General features: G+C 35.6%; 1 pseudogene; it reads right to left on the bottom strand.

Moving 5' to 3' along the window:
• Window positions 1-3,797: 3,797 nt before the first annotated feature.
• LOC103588179 overlaps window positions 3,798-6,672 on the bottom strand; it is an 83,909-nt pseudogene continuing 81,034 nt past the window's right edge.

Below are 6,672 nucleotides of genomic sequence, written 5' to 3'. Positions count from 1 at the left end.
AGTAGGAGAAAGAAAAATTCCCTTCTTTTCACTCTTTGACTGGTTCTCTGACAATGTGATACGTTGAAGTATGGCAGCTATCTTGCAACCATGAGGGGGAAGCCAAAATAATTGCAGAGAAACCAACTCAAGGTCTTGCCATTAGAAACCCCGGTAAAGGAATAGCTCTGGAGTTCTTATCAATTGAGATCATTAATCCCTATTGTTTAAGTCACTTTTTAGTTGAGTATTCTGTTACTTGCAACGTAAATATCCTAACAAATAGAATCCCCAAAGAAGAATTCAAGTTGAATGAACTGTGGAAACTATGTGAGAATATAGACCTATATAGAGGATACGTTGAATACATGTATTCAAGAAGAAATCAAATGGAACTGTACATCGGTTTGAAGTTACTGTTGCATTTTTAGGTTAAGATCACTTCTTGTGGGACAGATGGGGGAGGAGTTGGGGGCAGCAGGGCTTGAGAATTGGAGACATTAACCACATTCTGAAAACCAGACATTTTATGGAAAACTGAGTCATTATTAGACAACCATCACATTCCCAGGGAAGTCTATTGTTAACTGTTCTCTGAAAGCCCACAAAGAAACAGCTACAGGGGTTGTATTACTGAGGATTCTCCAGAACCAATAGGATATGTATATGAGTATATGAGAAGGGATTTATTAGGATAGTTGGCTCATGTGATTGTGAAGGCTGAAGAATCCCACAACAGGCCATCTGCAAACGGATGCTGGTAACATGGCTCAGCCCCAGTCTGAAGGCCTTAGAAACAGGGAAGCAGATGGTTCCTTGGTGTAAGTCCTGGAACCCAAAAGCTGAAGAGTCTTGAGTTCTGATGTCCACAGAGAGGAGAGAAGAGTGTATCCCAGCTCCAGTGGACATAAAGAAAGATTTGCCTCTTCCTCTGTTTTTGTTCTCTCTGGGCCCCTAGCGGATTGGATGGTCCCTGTCCATATTGAGGGTGGGTCTTTTCCACCTAGTCCACTCAGGCTGTCATGCTAATCTCTTCTGGAAACACCCTCACAGACACACCAAAAAATAATGGTTTACCAGGTTTCTATGTATTCCTTAATCTAATCAAGTTGACACTTAGAATTAACCATCACAGGGGTCCATACCAGAATGAAAATGGTATATTCACATAATTTTGCAAGAAATAATGATGGCATTAGAAATATAAGGGTCTTTTCCTTTAGTTTCATCTCCATTAGAGGCAGAGCCAAAGAGATAGATTTCATGAAGCTGAGATTTATCTGCTGTTTAGGTGCTTAACAAGACACTAAATGCCAGAAGAATTTTTGTGAAAGAATTACAAATTCGGTTTTAGTTTCTGCTAGCTACTGCCAAAGCTTGGGAACATAAACCTTAAGGAGTTTGAAGGACTGACAGGTCTATAGCTGTAGCTCAGAGGTGGAACAGGTCTGTTTCATTACAAACTGGCTTATTCCTAAGAGCGCCACCATTCTTATAACTTGCTCATGTATTTCTATTAGCTGATATCATTGCTCATGGCCAGCCCATTATCCTTGATTAGCACATATTAATCTGAATAAAAATTTGCTTGAGCGGAGAGTGTGACTCATCTTTAATGATTGTGATTTTATGCAATTACTAAATAGGCTTTTGAAAAAATCTGAACTAAATTTAAGTAGCTAAAGGGATAGTAGAAGCAGTAGATGTTCTGAATCTTTTCTCTTCATAGAGAATCAATAGTTGCTCAACAAATAAGTACAGAGTTTTGTTATTATAGGGCTCCTGCCATGGTGTCCTCTGAAGACTGTTCATTATACAGTTGATTATCTTATAAAAGCATGGGAAAGAGTCATTTTAAGACTGGTGTATGATCCTAGGTTATATATTTATTCTTCACAGCTCTTAGTTTTCTTTTCTATAATATAAGAAGTTAGGTTTAGATGATCTCCAAGCTTTCTTTAAGCTGAAAAAAAATCTGATACCAGTTGTCAGGATTTTTCAGCTTTGTTAATTTTGGCGAGAGTAATTCAGACTAATTAAACTGTCTTAAGGACAGCACAAAACTGAATCTCGACCCCTCTCTACAGAGAATGATTATTTTCACATTTTTAAGTTCTCTCCATTTAAAACATAAAACTGTATAACTTAATGATGCATATGTAGGGTACCTCATATAAGGTGTTAAATACACGTATGCAGTTCAAAAGAAGTTTTATTTTAAGGTGTCAAGGAAAATTATATTAGGAGGAAATTGCAGTGAGATTCTAAGAGAAATGCACTTCCCAATCTATAAAAAAGCTATGTACAACTAGATGTATCCGTCCAGCACTGCAGCAGAAAAATTTAAAGAATAATTTTACCAACGCATATGTTAGAAGTGGGATCTATATACAGTTTATTTTTTTCTTGTAGTGGCCTTAATTTCAAAGTAGATATAATCAAACTTTTGGGGTGATTTCACCCCAGGCACTTTAACAAGTACAAGGTGCATGAAATTCCTGCAGACCAAAAGGCAGCACTGATTTCAGGGCCTTCTATTTGGGATCCTAATCATTTTCCCTTTTCAGAAAGGGCATTAGAATCACAGTTCAGAAAATCAAAGCCAAAGCAACCTCTGCCTCCAGAACTGATCTTTGGAAATGACAAAGCTTGTTACTCCCAGAGCCCAGTCCTTGACTGTCACATTCTTTCCTTTTGCATTTGGGGGTGGGTTACCTGTCCTCTGTTTCAGAGATCTGGGATAAATGCAAACCAAACCAAACCAAACAAAAAATTTCTCCAATATGTCAGGAAGCCATGTCCAACCTGCCATGAAGTGGGAGGGGTTACTGGTCTTTGTAGAGTAATAATACAAAAGAAAAATGCCCACTTAAGATACCATCACATATATGACAACTGAATTGTTGATCAACAGAAATAATTTTTCCTATATGCAGCCTTGCGCAACTTCCCACTGAAACACCAATGAAGGTACATAAAAAGATAAACACTCAAAGTGGCAGTGAAAATTGAGACTGACAGACAACCTACTGACAGATTCAGGGAAGAAGTTCTACTCATTAGGCCCTGAAAAAAATTATCAGTACTCCATCAATGTTGCCTCTCATGTAACAGAAAGGAAAAAAAGACATAGTGTTTCTCATTTACGACCTGCCTCTTAGCACAGAATCCCCAGGATCTGTACAGACCTATATCTCTTTATTTACTAAATCAAATCAAATAATATTTATTTACTTTTTATATCTACAAAAGGGATCTAGGGATATGTGTTCACTGTAAAAGTTTTGAAAATTTAGAAAAATACAAAGGAAAAGAATAAAGTTACTCCCAATTCCACTACCCAAGATAACAACTCTGACCATGAGAACATATATTCTTACTTTTTTTATGCATTGTTCTATTTTTTTTAAAAATAAGAGCATGTTATATATACAATTTTGTAACTTGTTTTTAAATGTAAAATGTCATAATCCATGTCATCAAATGTTTAGAATACAAATATTTATATATATGTGTATATATATATATATACATATATAAAGAGATAGATATAGGTATTTCATTACTCCATTGCACGCATGTGCCACACATATTTTAGCCAGTCTCATTGTTGGATATTTAAGGTTGATTTATTGTTTTATTTTTGTGTTGTTAATGTGCTATTGAACATATGTGTAGCTTTTTATGTATATCCATGTTTATTTTGTTGGGATAAATTTTTCAGAAGTGGAATTTCTGGGTCAAAGGAAATGCGTATTTTTTCATTTTAAACAATTTTCAAATTTCTTAAACAAAATTTTAAAAGTATTATAAAATGTTTCATCAGTTTCAATGTTTATGTTGAGCTTACTTTCTGTATATAACCAAACTTCAAATCTGCTAGCACCTGTTGAATTGATTCCTCTATAGACTCTAAGGCATCAATTTCTTCTTGCAAATTTTTCTCTGCTTCTTCTAACACTTACTGTGTTTATTCTTGAGAATGGCTAATGAAAGCATCACCAAATTGATAAGGTATCATTAACCAGTCATCTACCAGCATGATGTGTTATCATCACAAGCATCATCTAAATTTTGGAGTTGTTTCTTATTTTACTTCTGTTTTTTCTTTCAGTTCTGAGATTCTAGTCATATTCCACACAAATTAGTTTATCTGTTGTTGATTTTTGAAAGCAACATGGACATCTTCTGCAGCCTCAGAGCTGCATACCCCCAGCTAGCTCTCTGAGGCTAACCCCGCCCACTGTCCAAGCATCATTTACCCAGGGATGCTTACTTTCAGTTCTTTTTTTGTTTTTTAAAATTTTATTTACTTTTTTTTTTATTATTTTTTTTTGTATTTGCAATAATATAATTTGAAATATCTTTTTTTTTTGTTGTTGTTAAATTTTTATTTTGTCAATATACACTGTATATGATTATTATGGCCCATCACCGACACCTCCCTCCCTCCTCCCTCTCTCCCCTCCCCCCCAAGAATGTCCTTTCCGTTTGCTTGTTGTAACAACTTCATGAAAGTATAGTTGTTATATCTTCTTCCCCACCCCCCCCGTTTCTTTTGTGTGTGTGTGTGTATGTGGGTGAATTAATTTGTTTGTTTGTTTTTCTTTTGAGATGTAATAGCAAAGGGCCTCAAGAAAGTTTATACCAATTTGCAAACTTATCAACAGTGTTGGTTTAATTTGGTTCTTTTTCCTGAGAATTTGAATTTGAAGCATTGAGATACTGAGTCACTTACATGATTGGGGAAAGCAATTGAAATAGAACATAATGGAGTGCTAGCCCAGACTTGCCTCCAAGACATGCCACAATCTCATGCTAGTAAGTGATACGGAAGAGGGAAATTTAAGAGATTTCAGAGAAAGCTACCCTGCAGCTATAAGAATGAAGCAGTTACATACAGAAAAGAAGAGAAAAAAGTCAAAGAAATCACAGGTGACTTTTGGACTGGGGGATACTAAATTGAACTAAGGTCTGGAGCAATGCTCTATACTGAATTAGCTGCAAATTTTTATACTGGACATTAAGAGTTCATAGCCCCCATTTCCTCTGTTGCCTCCCAAAACAGTGGCCCCAAAGATTAGAGATCAGATAAATCCTCTCTATGGAAACTGGCCCAAAATAAAATTATATATATATGATGCATACACACACACATACATTTAGGTATCTCCGGCTGAGTCAGGTTCCTGATACATTGTGTACTTCACATATATGTCCTGTCCCTCAAGTGTAGAAATTCCAATTACATTTTTAGTAATTCACTATAAAATATGAATGGATAGCCAATAATCACTACACATTTAAGCAAAGACTGTAATATTAAAAACAGAGTTCAAAATGAGGAAAACAAAAGAACTTGGAGAAAACAGAGGTAATGCAGGGAATGTAAGAAAACGTTAAATAACATAATTTATAACCCCCAATGATCAGAAAAAAATTTCATCACTAAACATGAACAGGATGATATTTTAAAGAAATATTCAGAAAAAGAAAAAAGAGGTCTTTAATCAAGAATGGGAAGATAAATTTGAGCAAATCTGTGAAATAGAAGAAAAAGGCAAAAAGGGAATAAAGGGAATACAAAGGAATAAAGACAAGGAAATTAGAAGATCATTACAGGAAGCCAAACATGGAACTAATTAAAGTTTTAGAAAGAGAGAACAGTGAAATCACAAAGAAGGAAAAAATGAAGTATATGAGACAAATTCCCAGAACCGAAGGATAGGTGTCCAGATCAAAAGAACTCACTAACTGCCCAGCACAAGTAATGGGGAAAAAAATTACCCATACCACGCACATCATCATAAAATTATAGCAAACCACAGCTAAAGATTGCCTTATAAATTATTCCATGAAGAATAAAACTCTGGTCACATAATGGAACAGAAATGAAAGTGCCATCAGGTTTCTTAAAAATAGCATTAAACCTAGAAGACAATGGAGTGACATCCACTTCTGAAATTGGCAGCTAGATAATTAGATCAATCTTCTGTGGCATACATCTAAGACAAGTTGGATGAAATATTATACTCACATTCTTAAAGCACCAAAACACTGGAGAAATAGCTGAAATCTAAGAAAGAGAAAAACAAAAGAGAGATGCTTAATCCTCAAAGCCACTTTGGCTCTGAGAACATTTTTCAATGTGAAAGAAACAACTGCAAAAATGACCTGCATTTTTGGCAATATCCTGGGATGATAGAGACAATGGTCAAATCCCAGGGTCTTCCTAGGGTAAAGAGATTGAATGAAGTACAACCCACTCTAAAATGGAATACTAAAGGTTATACCCTCAACATAAGGATAAACCAGAAATAACGAGACCACAAAATATATTGGGTGGTCTAGACAAACACAAACTTTAGATTTGTATTAATGTGTTGCTGGAATAGTAATGTCCACAGGCACCTGGTGTAAACAAACAAAAAGTCCTCTCTGGAGAAGGAAACTGTCATTACAGGCCTTGTATAATTCCTATTAGTAAAGTTTCAAATACAGCATCAAGAAAACATGCAACTCTAGCTAGATACATAAGGAAATAGGACACCATGAGCAAGAATCAGCAAAAACCACAGGCAATTGAAACATTCCAGTTGTGGTAGGCAAAATTCTAAGATGCACCCCCTTGTAGCTCCCTAAGATTCTCTCTCCAGTTACTCACTCAAACATTAATCTAGGTGCTTGTGTGGA

This window comes from Galeopterus variegatus, unplaced genomic scaffold (genome assembly GCF_000696425.1).
Source record: "Galeopterus variegatus unplaced genomic scaffold, G_variegatus-3.0.2 Scaffold530, whole genome shotgun sequence".
Lineage (NCBI taxonomy): Eukaryota > Metazoa > Chordata > Mammalia > Dermoptera > Cynocephalidae > Galeopterus > Galeopterus variegatus.
Note: the sequence above shows the minus strand (reverse complement) of the source record. Positions and strands in the feature narration are given on the sequence as shown.